The sequence below is a fragment of the Tamandua tetradactyla genome, chromosome 12 (genome assembly GCF_023851605.1).
Source record: "Tamandua tetradactyla isolate mTamTet1 chromosome 12, mTamTet1.pri, whole genome shotgun sequence".
NCBI classification, from domain to species: domain Eukaryota; kingdom Metazoa; phylum Chordata; class Mammalia; order Pilosa; family Myrmecophagidae; genus Tamandua; species Tamandua tetradactyla.
The window spans coordinates 63,209,231-63,228,354 of record NC_135338.1 but is presented as its reverse complement, the minus strand read 5'-3'; the positions used below and the strand labels follow the sequence as shown (position 1 = coordinate 63,228,354).

The 19,124-nt window shown below is 41.4% G+C and overlaps 1 protein-coding gene across 8 annotated transcripts in view; it reads right to left on the bottom strand.

Moving 5' to 3' along the window:
• The window catches only part of PPP2R5C (protein phosphatase 2 regulatory subunit B'gamma), a 211,173-nt gene that overhangs the window by 96,757 nt on the left and 95,292 nt on the right, over positions 1-19,124 (bottom strand). The gene's annotated exons all lie outside the window — the stretch shown is intronic.

The following is a 19,124-nucleotide window of genomic DNA, read 5'->3' as shown; positions in this document are numbered from 1 at the left end:
AATACATCTCAGGGACCATTTAAACAAGCAGGTACGGAACAGATGTCAAAGTACGTATGGGTTACAGTTTCACAAATGATCCTTTCTTTTTAAACATGTTTTAAGACAACCTGTTGCTCACAATCTGCTGTGAACATTCCCTTTCAAATTCCAATTCTATTATCTATTCAGTTTTGTTTTGACACACTTGCCCAGCTTATACCGTCCTTTCCAGAGAAAAGACATGCTAATCCCAGGGCCAAGTTTTGAATGGTGTCGTGCAAGGTGAAGAGGGTAAATTCCACAGCCAAGTGGTTTCCCCATCACCCTGAAACGTTCCCAATGGAAACATCTAGGATTTTCCCGTCTATTTTTCCCCCCAATTCTTTAGCCTACTTTTATTTTCATATGAAGAAAGTGGTAATAAGCACTTTCCCCCAACTTTTCATAGCAGATACCTCTACTCATCATCTCTTTCTCATGAAATCTTAGAGGGGTCCTCTTGTCATATTATAGGGCAGATATTTTCATTTCAAAGTAATTTTTTCCCAAAAACAGTGGTTGAAGCCAAATACCTTTTTATACACGTGCAGAAGCAGGTCTCCCTGGGACCTGGCAACCTCACCAGGGGACAGCAAAGAGGGTAGGGCAGGGGGGCCAGAAGTGGCCTCCGACAGAGATGAGACTGAGGCAGGTAGAGTCAGTTTTCTTGGAAGGTCACATGGGAGAAACAAACCGATTTTTAGGCGTGATCCTGTCATAATGCGCATTGGGTGAGTCTGTGAAATCCTCTGCCATCCCAAGCTGTGGGTGCCAGGTGCCCTCCCTCTCCCATGGACACACATGAATGTGCACGATGAGCCTCCCACCTGTCACAGGTGAGACATAAGAGGAATTCGAAAGAGGTAACTGAATTTGGAGGCTTGCCTTTTTTATAGGGAAAGATTAAGACAAGTCAAGCAAACTCTGAGGAATAAAGATATAAATCCAAATCCAAGATGGTGGTATTTGTTAACATGGGCCCAAATCTCTGCTTAACAATTCAGTTCTAGAATGCCTCATGGGGAACAAAGTCTGATGCCCACCACGAGCACAAACAAAATCCTACATTTTCACTGCCTTTGGGTGGGACAGAGGGGAGGATCAAGGAAGGAGATAATTAGGTAAGCCTCCAGGGCCATGACTCAAGCTATCACCTGGGAGCTCAGTGGGCAGAGCCAGCCTGGGAGTTGGGACCCATCACACAACATGGACACCATGCCACCCACTCAGAACTTCAAAATCGGGACCTGTGTGCACGTGTGTGTATATGACTTGCTGGAGGTACAGCTACTTGAAGCTGGGGCCTGGGATGCCCTGGTACCCTCCAAGGCACTGTCAACCTCTTTATCTCCACTAAAAGTCACCCTCCACCACAAGCCCATGGCCAGACCCTCCAGTAATGTGTCATTTGATTAATATTGATATTAACCTATGCTGCAATTCAGCTTTTCTCACCTGGCCATCAACTAATCTGTAACAATTTCTGATCTGTAACAATATTAAAAACAGCTGAGAAAGATGACTAGTGGCTTCTCATCTCCAGGGGCTCTCAGCACTGCTTCGGTGGTAGCGAGGGGGCTTTTTGATTCTGTCTCTACACTTAACTAGGGCTCCTTCCTGTCAGCTGGGGATACTGTTTGGAGAGAGGCAGGATGTGCCCTGCTGCACCCCAGCAGAGTGCCACAACACAGCACTCAACACACGTATTCCATGAATGGATGAAATGGCAGTGACAAGCTGAAAGGGGCCACACACAAATGTCCCCCACACTCTGGCCACCTAGACCTGAAATTGTCCTAAGAGAAGCTGACTGGAGCCACGGGGCACCCCAGGGCCGGGCAGCAGGCGACGCAGTAGGGATGGCACATCCAGTGTTACAGGGCAAAAAAAATTCAAAAGCATAAACTAACAGAAAAAATTCTACATTTTTGAAGCCTGTTGCATATTGTTGCAAGAATTTTAACCAAGAGCTTGGATACAATAACACATGCTGCAAACAACTGTAAGGTTGCTCCTCAGGAAGTCAGGGATTCCATGGGGCTTCTTCCTAAGCCTGGTGGGAACCAGGCCTGTGGCAGATCTGTGACATGGAGCCCTGCATGGTAGGCAAGTATGTCACACAGGGCCAGGTATGATAGGGCAGCTGTGACACAGGGGCAGGAGTGAAGGGGCAGATGTAAGCACACAGGCTGGGTGTGAAGGGGTAGATCTGTGCACATGGGACTAGGTGTGACAGGGCAAGTCTGTGACAGAGCTGGGCATGGTGGGGCAGCAGGAAATACAGCCTATTACTCAGACTGTGGCTCATCAGGGGAGCAAAGGTGAACATCTCAGCACTCTTGCAAGTGGGGACAGAGGCGGCAGGGGTGCCTTGAGAGCTCAAGCTTTGTACTGGGGTGCCATGCGCCTCTTGATAAAAGGAGGAGCATATCTACTCCTTAAGTCACACTAGTGTCCAATACCAAGCAGATAATTCAAGGAGTCACTAAAAGGCTCATTCTTCCTTGGAGAAGAAAATTTCACCTAAATATTTGATTTTTAAATTACTATTAGCTAAAACACGAAAAATCCTGGTATTGAAAGATGGTTAGCTGCTTTTTCCCTATGTATTTTATGCTGAAATGCATGGGAGACCGAGGTGGCACTTAGCCATACACGGGTATACACTCCATGTAACCCTACCTCTCCTGTGGTGGATCCCTGAGCCCCCAACCTGCTCCCACCCCTGGAAGGGAAACTCACTTCTCCTTTGTAGGGCGCTGGGAGGTGGCCATGCCCACGGGTGGAACAGCCCGAGGGCTGCCACGTGGTGCTGAGAAGACCTTATTCAAAAAGTTCCATCAGAGAGCCGCAACCCAAGGCAGGTGCCTCAGGAAGGACAGGTATGACCCGATGGAGACCAGAGCTCCTCCCTCCAACCTCAGCTGGAGCAGGCTTGTGCAACAATATATGAACAGGCTCCCGTAGCCCACCCATTGTGGGTGCCCTGGTCCCTGGCTGGGTCCTCCTACGCCAGCTAGCCTCGGGACCCCCTCATGGGCACCTATCCCCCAACCTTCTCAGGAGCCACAAGCAATCCTTTGCCTTTATCTTACACTGCCCTCTGTTCGAAATAAAAAAGCTTTTATTCAAAACCATCACCATATTAACTGTGGGCACCTTCTTCTCTCCCTCCCACCTGCTCAAGTGAGACCTAGGATCCAGTCAACCAGCAGCAAGCGTGGGGCAGCCAGGGAGCTCAGGAGTATCTGATGGAGGATGCAGCGGCATGCAGGTGGCTTGGCCCCACACTGCCACACAACAGACTCTTCTAAGCCTTGTCAGTGGCAAACACATTTGGTGATCAGAGGTGGTTTGGGAAAACCTCTACCTCTAGTCACAGAATTCTACTTCCCTGTACAGAGTATTTCTTAAGACTTGTTCTTTAAGGTTCAGATTTTACCCTCAGACGTACAGTTTAAATGACTTATGCTTGTGGCACTTCGTGGCCATGATTAGGATCAGTTGCCCCTTTTGTTTCTAACACCAATCTTTTAATTAGCCAGTGCTAATTAAACCACCACTTCAGGAGGCCAGAGAACATGGGAATGCTGGGACACCAGTTCTACCTCAAACCACCTTAGTGACAATGGGCAAAACCCTCTCTCTCTTTGGGACTCAGTTTCCTCAGCTGGAAAATGGGGATAACCACATCCCTTGAGGCTGTAGTGAGCCCAGATACAATACGCTTAGAGTAATGGCTGAATTCTAAGAGTCCTCAGCAAATGCTGGCAGTATTTTGTTAGCCAGATGCCAGGTGACTTATTAATTTATATTACTCAATCTTATTTATGTTCCTACCCTTCAAAAATGTACTCAGTTAACTAAATTTGTACCAAACAAAAAGTAGATTCTCAATTTGACAGTGTCTGGCTCTGCAAAACACAATTACTGTAGGTTCTGGCAAACAGAGCACAGAACAGTTTTTGCTGCTTTAGTTCTGAGAACAGGGCAATGCAGGAGCAGGTACTTAAATATTGGCTGGAAGAGGCAGAATGAACCCCAAATCCAATCATGACAGGTGTGTCCACCAGGCCATGAAGAGCCAATCTCTTGACAAGTTTGTGAATATTTTAGTACTGTCACTCTAAGGCACAGCTAGAATTGAGTGGAAAAATATTCTTAAAATTTGACAAAAGGGTAAGAATCCAGAAAAATTCTGGAGAGCAAGTGGACTGGGCGTGACAGGCTGCTCTTTCAGCTATGACTGACCATCTCTCCTTTCTGGGACTTAGTTTCTACCCTATCTCCAACCCCCTTTGCCCCCTAAAAAAGCTTCACTATAAGCCATTATAAAACTATCAAATTTTAAGGATATTTTTGCACTCAAATCTAGTCCAAGAGCCCAAAGGTGAGGGAGGGTCATGTAAACACCCCATCTCATAACGTACACACAGAAATGTTAGAGTCACTGTGGCAGATGCTTAGCAAATTGGTGAAATCTTGATAAAGGAAAATTTTTATACCATTCTTGAAACTTTTCCAAATTTTGAAATTATTCCAAAGTGTTAAACACCAGCCCCCCATCCCACAAATAAAGAATGGAAGTTGAATTTTACCAAATGCCACCTTCTGAGTTATTGAGATATATTAATTTACCTCTGACATTTTAATCCTTACCACATACTACGATTGTGAGCCTTCTCTTCATCAGATCAGTTCATCCTTTGCTTTCTCCCCCATCTGCAAAAACACTTTTGGATTTAACTCTATTCTTTTCAGTTTCCTAATTCATTAATTTCTGCTTTTGTCTTTATATAGATTACAGGACTTCTTTTATATTTGTCCTTTTTAAGTGTATAAATAATTTATTTTCATTATTTAATAACAATATTTACACATTAACTCTGTAAGTTGACACCTATTTCACTCACTCACTCATCCATCCATTCACACATGCATCTGTCCATCTGGAGGTAACGGCGGTCCTGTCCAGGAAGGCACAGGTCCAGGCTGGCCATGTGGGCAGAGACCCCAGTCCTCCTCTCCTACTGGCTGTTAATTCCAGGCCATGCTTGCTAGGCCTTGGCTCCTGTTTCCTAAAATAGGGGCACTGCCAGGATCACCTTCAAAGGGTGGTTGTAAGGAGTGAGACAATAAATGTATGATGCACAGAGTAGTGTTTTCAACACATTTATTATGATTAGCTGCTGCTTATTTAACAGTATTTGTCCAAAGTCTACTGGGCACCAAACTGCATTCTAGACATTGAGGGTGAAGCATTCAACAAGACAGACAAGGAAGGTCTCTGCTTTCAGGGAGGTTACACTTGAGTGGGGAAGACAAGCATGCAAAAAAATTTTTTTCAAATCAACAAACAATTTCAGGAATGTAAACCAGGATGTTGTGGCCAAATGACAGGGAGGATTCTAGAATAGGGGTCAAAAGAGGTTTGTCTCTGGAGCTAAATTCTGAACTGAAATATGAATGCTGAGAAGAAGCCACAGTGCTGAGATCCCTGGCTGAATGCAGCATGGGCAGGTTCCCCTTGATCCAATGGGTTCTAGGGATGTCGGCTTTCCACCTCAGCATTTGCTCTTTTTTTGCATTATGATGAGAGTCTATGGTTTCCACTTTTTGGAAATTGCTAGGATTTTCTCTGTGAACTACTACATATCAAATTTAAAAACTTATACCACAAGCACTTGCTCCCCAGCCACAGAATGTGAAGTCTCCACTGGTTCATATATATATATATATTTAAACAGTTTTTTTTATTGTATAGTATAACGTATATACAAAGCAAAGAAATAAAAAGGCAATAGTTTTCAAAGTACTCTTCAACAAGTAGTTACAGGACAGATCCCAGAATTTTGTCTTGGGCTACCACCATATGATCCTCTCATTATTTTTCCTTCTAGCTGCTCCAGAATATAGGAGACTAGAGGGCTTAAATATTTTTTTTTTATTACCACAATCGACTTTTTTCTTTCTTTTTTTTTGTGAAAAAACCATATATATAAAAAAGCTATAAATTTTAAAGCACAGCACCACAATTAGTTGTAGAGCATATTTCAGAGTTTGACATGGGTTACAATTTCACAATTTCAGGTTTTTACTTTTAGCTGCTCTAAAATACTAGAGGCTAAAAGATATACATTTTAATGATTCAGCATTCATATTCATTTGTTAAATCCTATCTTCTCTGTATAACTCCACATCACCTTTGATCTTTCCATCCCTCTCTTTAGGGGTGTTTCGGCTATGGCAATTCTAAATTTTTCATATTGGAAGGGTCTGTCACTAATAAAGTGGGGTAGGGAGATGGAACTATCTGGTGTTCTAGAGAGGCTGGGCTAGGTTTCACGACTTAACTGGACCAGGGACCCATCTGGAGGTTATAGGTTTCTGAAAAGTTACTCCAGTGCGTGGAACCCTTGTGGAATATTATATATTGCCCTCGGTGTTCTTTAGGATTGGCTGGAATGGCCCTGGTTGGGAGTTGGCAGGTTATGATAGGTAGCAAGGTCTAACTGAAGCTTGAGTAACCTCCAGTGTAAGCCTCTTGACTCTATTTGAACTCTCTCTGTCCCGGATACTTTATTAGTTACACTTCTTTTCTCCGTTTTGGTCAGCATGGACTTGTTGATCCCACAGTGCCAAGTCTGGATTCATCCCTGGGAGTCATCTCTCCACGTTGCCAGGGAGACTTTCACCCCTGGATGTCATGTCCCATGTAGTGGGGAGGGCAATGATTTCACTTGCGGAGTTGGGCTTAGAGAGACTGAGGCCACATCTGAGCAACAAAAGAGGTCCTCCAGAAATAACTTAGGCATGCCTATAGGTAGTCTAAGCTTCTTTGCTACCTACAGAAGCTTCACAAGAGTAAGCCTCCTGATCAAGGTCATGGCCTATTGATTTGAGTGTCCCTAAAGTTTGACACAGTATAAGGGGATTCCCTGATGGTAAGGTTTAATAGTTTCATATTTTTCTCCTGTCCCTCAGGGAACTTTGCCAATACTTTTTGATTATCTGCTTAATATACTCAAGGATGTTTCCAGGCATTACAATAATCTATACAGGATTAAAGGACCTCTTTTTTATTCTGTGCTCCCTATGCTCCCAATTGTTCAAATGAGCTACACAGATAGGTTGAATTAGATTATGCACTACAGAAAATTTCAGTTCCTCCACTGGTTCATCTTAATAGTAATTTGTATTCATATGATCTGTCAAGGACTGTGCAAGTCAGCCATGTTTCCTACCACCACTGAATTTTTACCAGTTTTTATTTTTTATAGTTCTTGTTTTATATGTTTTGATGTTAAAACATATAGGGCACAAATGTTCATAAAGTTATATCATCCTCTGGACTATATATTCAGCATGATGAAGTAACCCTGGCCCATCTAATATTTTTTTTGTCTTGAGTTCAACTTTGTCCAATATTAATATCACGATCTCTTACTATTCTTTTGCATTTGTCTGTTGAATTGTGTCCCCCCAAAAGACATGTTCAAGATCTAACTCCCAGTTCCGTGAATGTGACCTTATTAGGAAAAGGAATTTTTAAAGGTATGATTAGTTAAGAAGAGGCCCAACCAGTAAGGGACCAATGTCCTTATAAGAAGAGGAAGTTTGGAGACAGACAGACACAGAGGAGAAGGCCACGTGATGATGGAGGCAGAGGCTGAAGTGCTACAGCTTCAAGCCAAGGAACACCAAGGATGGCTGGCCACCATCAGAAGCTGGGAGAGGCTGGGAGGGTCCTCCCGCACAGCTTCAAAGACAGCACAGACCTGCCCACACCCTGACCTCCAACGCCTGGCCTCTAGGAGTGGGAGAGAATCAGTTTCTGTTGTTTTGAGCCACCTTAGTTCTGGTACTTTGTTATGGCAGTCCTAGGAAACTCAGACACCAAGCATATCTTTCCTCTTTCTTTTTTAAATATCCTTTTATATATTATCCACATCATTTTAGGATTTAAAGCTGAAGTTAGAAGTATTTTTCTTTAATTTGCTTTATAGAGTAGTATATATAGATCTATATATACAAAGGCAAATAAAAGTTTTTACAATTATATAAGCAATCTTTAAATTTTGCTAGCCTAGAAAAATATATGCAAAAAAAACCAGATGCATTTAAATAAATTCAGTCTAAACAGTGTTTAGAAAAAAGATGATCTTCAGATCTCCTGGCTAGAGATATACATTTCTCAAATAACAGAATGACTCCTTACAGTAATGATTGAACAATGCCACAAAACTAGCTATAAATGTGCCTGTGATCTTGGAGGCGGTGATTTCAGTCTGAAAGCAGCAGGACAGAAGCGGCAGTGGAGCAAGAAGAGCCTAGGGTCGGCTGAGGGTGTCTGTGACCCCCACGCCCTCAGGGCCGCCTTAGCTGAGCTCAGGGAACACCCAGCCTCCACAGCAGCTCACCCAAAACCTGTCTAGTTCTACAGCCTCAACTGCATAAAGGAGTTTAACTGGTCTAGGCTTCTTATTTATTTTTGTTTGGGGATTTAAAAAAATTTTTAAAAATTTCCTTAGGCAATTTTTAAAAATCTAATTTCCCACCAGTTTATCTTACTGATTTTCCTACTATCTCCATGTTTATTCTTTTAACGAATAGTTATAGCTCACAGTGCTGAATACTCAGTGCTAGATGCCACTGCAACTCTTCTAAGCCAATTAACTTCACAAGGACACTCTGAGGGGGTCAAGGTTCCAGGTGCATGAGGCAGCAGAAGAGATGCAGTCCTGGGGGTCAGTTGCTGGTTTCTACACCCCAGCTAGCCCCAAGGAGATCACAGAAGCAGCAACAGAAGTATTTCTTCTAAGACCTTTACATTCCTCAAAGTCTGTGAATAAACTCAGATATGGGCCAAGTTCCCCATTGGCCCATATTAGAGGTGAGAAGGTGGGAACTAGGGAGGGAATTCTTAAACAAACTGTCAAATGGCTGAAATACTGCTTTAGCCTCAAGTCTGATCCCAACCAACCATCTGAGTCACCCATCTTTCCTTCCACTTCACTTCCTTAAATACTCAGCCAACTGCTTCAAACCAGGGTGACCCTTGATGTCATCTTCCCACCTGGGCTACCTCCTTCCTCTCCATTCTGCTCTGTGCTGGCCAGGCTGCTTTGGGCTCTGCTTCCAGAGAGGAGCATGCTAAGGGGCCTAAGTGCCCCCCCTTTACCCCAAGGGCCATCCTCCTGGTTCTGGGGCTGCTGGCACATCAGCCAGGTGGAATCAGATATCCCAAGCCTTTAAAACAAAAGGCTACGTATTTTCTTCTTCCTTTTTTTTTTTTTTTTTTTACTAGAAATGGCTTTGAAAATATTCCTAAAGGTAAAAGAAATGCTTTTCCAGGAATCTGGCAAGGAGAGGATAAAAAAGAGATTGTGCCAGACCTCCTAGCCTTCCTCTGAGGCTTCAGCACCACTTCTCTCTAGCAATCCAAATGCAAGAAAGTGAGCCTCCAAGATGTGGGGACATTTTCTCACAGTTTTTTGGAAAAGTCAACTTAGGAGATAAAAAGACACTGGTAGCTGGTTTCTGATTTTCCCAGCATATAAAGATCCACTCCTTTAATCCCAATCCAGATTCCTGATAAGACTAAAATTAATATTTTAAAGCATAAATCCTTTGTAATAACGTCCCCAAGCAACCTGACAGCTATATATACTGTAAGTATGTATTACAAGACTAATAATTTAAGAGACTTGGCTATCAGGACTGTCAATGGGCCTCTGAAGCTGAATGATACTGAATCTGGGAAAAGGATTTTCCTTTGAGTCATTATTCTCCTGAACTGAAAAGGAAAACACCCACTCCAGATAATGAGAGTTGCCAAACAATGGCCATGGGAAACTTGAAGAACCACACTTGGATGTCTAATTGAGGAACCATTTCATGCCCATCTTTCTTCTTCCCATCTCCGTCACTGTTCTAATCTCCTAGAACTCCAGTGGCCCAGGCATGAAGACAAGACAACGAATTAAGGTCTCCTTGGTTCCACAGAGGAGCTCCCAAAGCCTGCTTCAGCACAGCACACTGCTCACCCAGCCTTTGAAGGTGACCTTTCACTCTGACTGACAAAAAATGTGTCTGATCAACCACAGGAACAGAACACTTTAACTTTTGAGCCAACAGAGATAGCTGGGAAGTAAAAACCAAAATACCTAACCAAATTAGAGAGAGAATTTAAAACACAAACATTTTTATAGCACTTTGAAGGTTTAAACAGCATATCTGAAAATAATCACCTTGCCTGATTCATATAACAACCTCATGGGAAAACCCAGTTTTCGAATAGAAAATTGACATGACAATTAGTTGGGTAAGATGAAATTCAAACTCAGGCCCTTTCTCTCCATCTCACTATATCCTCTCAGAAAGAAACAGATGTATCCTTTACAAAACTGCAAGGGAGGGAGGGCATCTCTTGAGCTAGAAGACCAGAGCCAGGAATGAATGAAAATTTGAGAACAGTACATTACCCCTGCAAGAAGTTTCTGAAGAATCATCAAACCACGAATGAAACTAGTTCTAAGCAAATTTGTGATTGCTTAACAATCTTTTCCAAGTCTGCCTGGCTGATCTTCAGTAAGTCATTTTAAGACATCAGATTAAACCGGCTAGGACAAGAGTTCTTGTCACCAGGATGATCGAGAACCTTCTGAGAGCAGCAACCCCCTCCTTGCTTCTTCAAACTTTGACACTGCCATGGCAACAGCAGCATCAGAGGGGCAGACCTGGACTGCAGTCAGTGTCTTTGTAACACCTCACACCTTTGTAACACACTCACAAGCAGCTTGGACTACTATTAAACAGCTTGACGCATGGGCAATGTTTCAGCCAGGTTAAAGTGTTTCTCCTGAAAACGGAAGTGAACAATAAGAGTTTACACCAACTGGACTTGGAAGTTGGCAACATGGGAAAAATCAGCATGTTGCACAACCCCCACAGTGCACACATTACTGATCTTGGGGTGTTCGAGACACTACATGTGCCAAAACCTGCGTCATCATCTCACCTCATTCCTACCGCTATCCTGGGTGAAAAGGTGAACTCAACATTCTACAAACGAAGAAACAGTTAAGGAGCAGTTAAGTAACAGCTTAAGGAACTTGCTCAGGGTCACACATTAGTAAATGTACTGTCCCACTGAATAAAAGCTAAAATCATGCAGAGAAATTACTCGCGGCAAAATGAGGGCAAGAAGGGGCTAAGGCAGGCAGGGACTGGAAGAGGGAGGGGAGGAAGGGTAAGGCTGGTGAGGGACAGGAATGAGAGGGGAGAGGTGCATCTTGCCACCCACAATACCCCACTCATCTTGAGCTAGAAGACCAGAGCCAGGAATGAATGGAATCCAAGCTCCCCAGTCTCTAAGGCCCACTTCTGTGCAGTGTCTGATGGCACCCGGCCTTTCCCAGCCTGCTGCCTTAAATAAACTCACCTTATTGGAATGAGCTCCAGAAGTCTTTGCTGCTTGGAAACTGCTGAACAGACCGCACCAACTTCTCAGAACTCCCTTCTTGGGCTAACGCATGGCAACATCGTCCCCAGGTCTCCCGAGCTTTGTAGATGCGTAAACACCTTCAAGGTTACTACAACATTGTGTGACCGGACCTATGATGTGCTTGGTATTTTTCTTTAACTTGATTTGCTTTTTACCAAGCCCTGTCCTAAGTCATAATAAGCTAGGAAATCATGGATTTGAAGTGCTAATTACATATTTTTATAATCATTAATACATAATCAGTAAAATAAAATAATGTTCAACTCTGAAACACTTAAAGTCATCTCTTGGGCCCCCAGCAGTGTGCCCTCACCACACTCAAGAGAAATTCTGGGCTATGCCATGGAAATAAAGAAAAGAACAGATGATCTAGAAATCAGGTAAATGTATAGATCTTTGTAGACTATCATTTCTCAACCAAGGGCAGGATTTGGGGTCTCCATCCCCTATCCTGAATGAAGAGCAAGAAAATCATTTTACTCCTACTATTATGTTCTGTTTCTTCTAACTGAGAAGACAGATAATTTCTCTCAGGCCTTGTTGATGCTCTGACAGTTTCTGGTTTTATAAATGATATTAATTAGGAGTCCAGTGTTGGAATCTCTTCCTGGATTTCAGGCTGTCGACTGGTTCTTTAAAAGTATGCTTTCAAATCTACATCTAAAATAAAAATGTCTTTGGACAGTTTTTTAAACAGAATGAACAACAGACTAATTCCTTTCCTCATTTAAGGAATATATTATAATAAGGAGTCACGCTCTGCTTACAAATCAAACAGGAAGATAAGCATCTCCCTTTATGTACCTGCAATGGTTTGAGCAACTTAAATAGAAGAAGCTTAAAAAGATGTCACATCCACAGGTCTACAAGAAACGTAAAAAGATTTATGAAGCTGGGTTGAATACCTACATTCAGAAGGTGAACTGGGCCTCTCAACTGGCCTCTAGTAAATTTGTTTCCTTAAATATATTGCTGTATATATTCTAATATTTTAAAGCTATTATCAATTTCCTCTGGGAAGTAGCCAGATTACAACTAATATAATCCCTCATATAAATATAATCATGTTTTATAAATGAAGACATCATAGATATCAATATACCAAGGATATTTCATTTATATAAACGCAAGACAAATGTAACAAAACAAGCCAAACTAAACCCAACCTGCCTCCTTTTCCTCTGGACTGTTCACAACCTTGCACAACTATTAATCCTGTGTACATGCTGCACTGCCACTATATCTGCATGTGGGTTGTTCTCCTGTACATTTGCAGCAGACTATGACAGCATCTGGTGCAAAAGTGCTTGGAAAGTCTAAGTGAATATATTTACGGTAAGGCTCCAAAGTGCTTTTATGGCCACCCACCCTGTGGCCCCTGCTGCCCTTCCTTCATCATTGCTGCTGTCTCCTCTGTCCTCCCACCCACTCCCATTCCCAACTGCTGAAAGCCTTGGCCTTGACCCTCTATCTCTGAGCTCCCCACAGGACTTCTGGTGACTTGCTCACGTACTTTATATTACAGTTAGGTGAGGCTCTTTCAATAACAAGTTCTACCCAAGGAAAGACTGTCTTGTGTGTCTTGGTATTCCTTGCTTTACTGAACTGAATTTCGAATTTTCAAATTCAAACTCAAATACCTTATAAGAGAATTGGAATGTGACCTAACTTCATAGAAACATGTGCTTCTTTTAATAGGATAACACCTTTCTGTTAAATTTAATGAAATAAATACATTACTAGCTCTGACATATCTCCTTGGGTGCAAGTCTGGAGCGAAGAGAGAGAAGTCAGCAGCAGGGTTCATTCCAGGGGCCTTGGGGACCTCAGGTCCAGGGAGGGGAGAGTCATCCCAGGAATCCCAGCTGGGGTGAATTTCTCTTGCTCTCGTGACCCTGATCTGGCTCAACCTCAGCGACTGTCAGCCTCAAAGCAAGACTGAGTCCGGTTAGCAGCATCAAAGGTGCAGGGTAGAATTTGTTTACGTCTCTGGGGTGGAGCATCTGTGTTAGTTTAAGTGAGACCCTGTGTTTGCTTGGAGGTAGTAGTGCAAAAAAGTTGAAATAAAACTTGAGAGGCATTGTAAAACATGAGTTGGTTCAGAAACCTGATATAATAAGCTTGGAAATTTTTTCTGTCCTGTGGATTATAGCAGAATGAGTCTTGGAGAATGAACAGAAGAGCAATTCAGCATTTTTAGGAATTATATTTCAGATTTCCTTTGACTCATAAAGCTATCTAAGTAAGATCTTCTTCTGCCTTGACTATTACTTAAATCAATCATATGTTTTCTCTATGAAACAGTATTTCTCAGAGTCTGAATTTCAGAAACTACCATTTCATTTCTATCCTACTTTCATTTCTATCCCTCACTAGGCAAGGAAGCTAAGCAATCAGCCTTGGTAATAGGGAATGAGATAGAACGAGGTTTTTTTGCTACTATGGATACTAAAATCAATGTTCTAGGCGTAGCTTTTCAATATCACAAAAAATAAAAGCAAACATTCAACACCAAAAAAAAAAAATCCTCAGGCTTAAAAAGGAATGAAGTGTTCATATGTGCCTTGACAACCTTGTGCTGAGTGAAACGATCAGACACAATACTATTCCACTTACAGGAAACAGCTGGAACATGCTAATTCACAGAGACAGAAAAAAGAACATAGGTACCAGGGAACAGGGGGGAAAGCGGGTGGGGAATTACTGCATAATGGGTATGGGGTTTCTATTTGGGGAGGTGGGAAAGTTCTGGCAATGACACATGGTGGTAATGGTAGCACAACATTACAAATGGGATTAACTCCACTGAGTGGTATGCCTGGGAGTGATCGAAATGGGAAATTTTATGTAGTGTATATGCTTCCATAATTTAGAAAAAAGAACTAAAACATAATGACAAATCCAAGACACGATCCTGGATGGAATCTAATAAGGGAGGAAAAAAAAAAGCTCAAAAGGACATCATCGGGACATATGAAAAAGGGGGTATATATACTGTAAGCTTGATACCAATGTGAAATTTCTAGAAGTTGAAAACTGAACTTAAGGTGGCTACATAAGTGAAGATGCTTGTTCTTAGGAACCCTACTGGAGGCATTAAGTGTTCAAGGAACATGATATATACAATGTACTCTCAAATATTCAGAGAATAGATAAATAGATAAATAGACAGATAGATGGACTAACTGATAGATGGATAGTTATAGCAAATGTGGCAAAATGCTAAAATTGGTAGATCTGGGCATGTGGGGGGTGGAATGTAGAATTCTTTGCATGGGTTTTGTATTAATTTTATAACTTTCCTTTAAGGTTGAAATTATTTCAAAATAAAAATTTTTAACAACAACAAAAAAGCCCTCCAAAACAAACAAACAAAACCCCAAAATAAAAAAGAAACATCGAGGTGGAATGGAGCTGCTCACTCATGTTGACGCTCGCATTGAAGGCCTGAGCCTCTACCTGTGTGACCCCTCTGGGGTCAGAATCAGGAAACAAAACATATCTACGTGTTTGTAAAACACAACACATTTATAAACAGAGTCAAAGTTAAACTTTGGAAACGATGGTTGTGCTAGTTTGAAAGGATGGATGTACCCTAGAAAAACCATGTTTTAATCAAAATCCCATTTCAAAAAGGTAGAATAATCCCTATTCAATACTGTATGTTTGAAACTGTAATCAGATCATCTCCCTGGAGATGTGATTTAATCAGGAATGGTAGTTAAACTGGATTAGGTGATGACATGTCTCCACCCATTTGGGTGGGTCTTGATTAGTTTCTGAAGTCCTAAAAAGAGGAAACATTTTGGAGAATGAGAGAGAGAAGAGTAAAATGATAACCAGTCACGAGAAGCAGAGTCCACTAGCCAGCGACCTTTGGGGATGAGGAAGGAAAATGCCTCCTGGGGAGCTTCATGAAACAGGACGCCAAGAGAGAAAGCTAGCAGATGACACTGTGCTCGCCATGTGCCCTTTTAGCTGAGGGAGTAACCTTGAACTTCACTGGCCTTCCTGAACATGGATGCCCTTGATTGGACATTCTATAGACTTGTTGTAATTGGGACATTTTCTCAGCCTTAGAACTGTAAACTAACAACTTAGTAAAGTCCCCTTTTTAAAAGCCATTCCATTTCTGGTATATTGCATTCTGGCAGCTAGCAAACCAGAACAATGGAAAAGCCATCTTTTTTTGGGAAAAAAAACCCAAGGTTAGGGAACATTAAAGACAATTTAATGTTCTGTTAAAAGTAAGGCACATTCAGGGCAGTGCAAGGGTCACTCAGTGGTAGAACTCTCATCCAACATGCTGGAGACCTAGGTTTGATTCCCAGAACAAACACATGCCAAAAAAAAAAGTAAAGCACATTCAGTATTTCAACTGAAGTTAAAGCAGCAAAACTCAATTATTTCAGGAAATGAAGAAACCGCAATGATTATTCAGGTCCAGAACCCCAAGACCAGGTGGGATCCTAATTCATCCTCTGTCCACTGTGCATTTTCTTTTGCACCTTGGAGTATGCAGAAGGCAGTAGGAAGGAGAGAACGTGTTAAAAAAAAAAAAAAGTCCCCCACAAACTGTAGTCAGAACTCATAGTAAGGATTCATGCTCATTTAAAAATAATATAGAAACTTTCTCTTTTTTTTATGGGGGCGGGGTAGGGAGGGAAGGGTGTGGGCAGGCAAATCCCACCCTTCCATTTCAAGCTTTACAGGATCAATCTCAACTAACTTCAGAATTTGAAAGCCAGCAGATTAACCAGACTGAGCAAGCAGTTCTCCTGAAGGTGACTTTTAAAACTTCTGCTCTCCAGCATGAACACTGTAAAATGCTGGTAAATGTCTATTTTTTTTTTTTAGTTTTATTAATAAAACCCATCAACATACAACACGAACATTCTTAACATATGAACATTCCATACTTGGTATGCATTCAATGGCTCACAATATCATCACATAGTTGCATATTTATCACCATGATCATTTTTCAGAACATTTACATCACTCCAGAAAAAGAAATAAAAAGAAAAAAGAAAAAAACTAGTACATACCATACTCCTTACCCCCCCTCTCATTGACCAGTAATAAATTTCCTCTACCCCATTTATTTTAACATTTGTTTCCCCTATTGTTTATTTATTTTTAATCCATATTTTTTACTCATCTGTCCATACCGTAGACAAAAGGAGCATCAGAAAAGGTTTTCACAATCACACAGTCACTTTGTAAAAGCTGTATCATTCTACAGTTATCTTAAACATGGCTATTGGAACACAGCTCTATAGTTTCTGGCACTTCCCTCCAGCCTCTCTAATACACCTTAAACTATATAAGGGGTTATCTATATAATACATAAGAATAACCTCCAGGATAACCTCTCGAGATTTGAAATCTCTCAGCCACTGACACTTTATTTTGTCTCATTTCTCTCTTCCTCCTTTCAGTGGAGAAGGTTTTCTCAATCCCTTGATGCTGAGTCCCAGCTCATTCTAGGATTTCTGCTCCATGTTGACAGGGAGGTTTTCACCCCTGGGAGTCATGTCTCACATAGAGGGGGGAGGGTAGTGAGATTGCTTGCTGTGTTGGCTGAGAGATAGGCCACATCTGAGCAACAAAAGAGGTTATCTGGGGGTGATTCTTAGCCCTAATTTTAAGTAGGTTTAGCCTATCCTTTGCGGAGATATGGTTCCTATGAACAAACCCCAAGATTGAGGGCTCGGCCTATTGATTTTGTTGTCCTCATTGCTTGTGAAAATATCAGGCCTTCTCCAAATGGGGAAGTTGAATTTTTCCTCTTTCTCACCATTTCCCCAAGGGGACTTTTGCAAATACTTTTTTATTCACTGTTCAAATCACTGGGATTTATCAGGGTATCGCTCTGGACAAACCTACAAAATCTTAGGCCCTACTCAAGGTTCTGTACTTAAGGTGTTCAATTAAACTGTCCATGTAAGTTATATTAGGAGATGTACTAGTCAAAGTATAAATTTTGCACCAAATAAACATTTTTTTGCTTTAGTCTCACACATAAATTGAAGTTTTAAAATATGAATTACCATTTATTTTCAATACCCTGCAATATTGACATTCCTTTGTTCTTCCTCAGGCAAAAACATTTTTAAATGTGTACATTTTGTCACTATCACTGTACACTCTAGGCATTCCTAGATTATACCATCTCAGTCTTTATCGTCTATCTTTCCTTCTGATTTTATTTGTGCCCCCAGCCCTCCTTCCTCTATCATTCTCACATTCAGCTTCATTCAGTACACTAACATAATTGTATTACAGTTAGGTAGTATTGTGCTATCCATTTCTGAATTTTTACAATCAGTCCTGTTGCAAAATCTGTATCCCTTCAGCTCCACTTACCCAATATCTACCCTATTTTTATATCCTGATGGTCTCTGTTCTTAACTGAAATTCTGCTGGTTCATTCATCAATGCTAGTTCATATCAATGAGACCGTGGAGTATTTGTCCTTTTGTCTCTGGCTAATCTCACGTGCATAATGTCCTCAAGGTCCATCCATGTTGTTACATACTTCATGACTTTATTCTGTCTTACAGCTGTGTAATATTCCATCGTAAGTATATACTACAGCTTGTTTAGTCACTCATCTACTGATGGACATTGGGCTATTTCCATCTCTTGGCAGTTGTAAATAAGCTGCTATAAATACTGGTGTGCAAATGTCCATTTGTGTCCTCGCCCTCATGTGCTGTCTACTGTTTCTTAAGTGAGACTAAAGATGACCTGTCCCAGAGCAGAAAGTTCTCATCTTGTTGGCTTCTAGTGATATGCTTAGAGATACAAATGTATAATATGTTTATAATCATGTATATGCATTTGCATATACAAGCATATATGGTATATTCACTTGGATTTATATGACCCTCTAATTTCTGGTCTCCTTATATATAATCACACAATTAGGTAAAATGGACTTTTATACTACATAAACCATCAGATATATTATGTGGTAACTCCAAATGTGAACTAGATAAAAACCTGGGATTTGTGGTTTAAAGTGATATTCTGAAGTCAAGATTTCACAGATCAACAACATTTCACAAAGAATTTTCAGGACTGACACTGCCACTCTAATTGACAAAAAAGAACATCAGAAAAATCATAAAGTAAAAGCATTTTCATATCAAAAAGGATAATCTCAGAATAAAGGACAGTCTTGCAAACTGAATAAATTTAACCTTATGAAAAATCCACATTACACCTCCTCTATTTTTGCCTTGTCATACAGCAGCACAGGTTTGGAAATGATGACCCTTGAGCTGTTTTCTTTGGGGCACTCGAACCCATATAAACTAAGTACATGCGCTCACTGGCCAAAATGTGATTTAGCTTTCCTTTTCCAAAAAGGATAGGCTAGAGAATGAATTGGATTTCCTCCCGTAAGGGTTAAACCTTCTTGATGACCAAGACTGACCAGGTTCAAGGCTATCTCAACAATCGACAAAAAAGGATGGCAGCTTTGCAAGCGAAACTATCATACCACATATCAAGTAACACCAATTACCTCGATGAGGACATGAGGATGGACCATACTGAGTTTCACCTTCAGATGTGCCTGGCTAGCCTG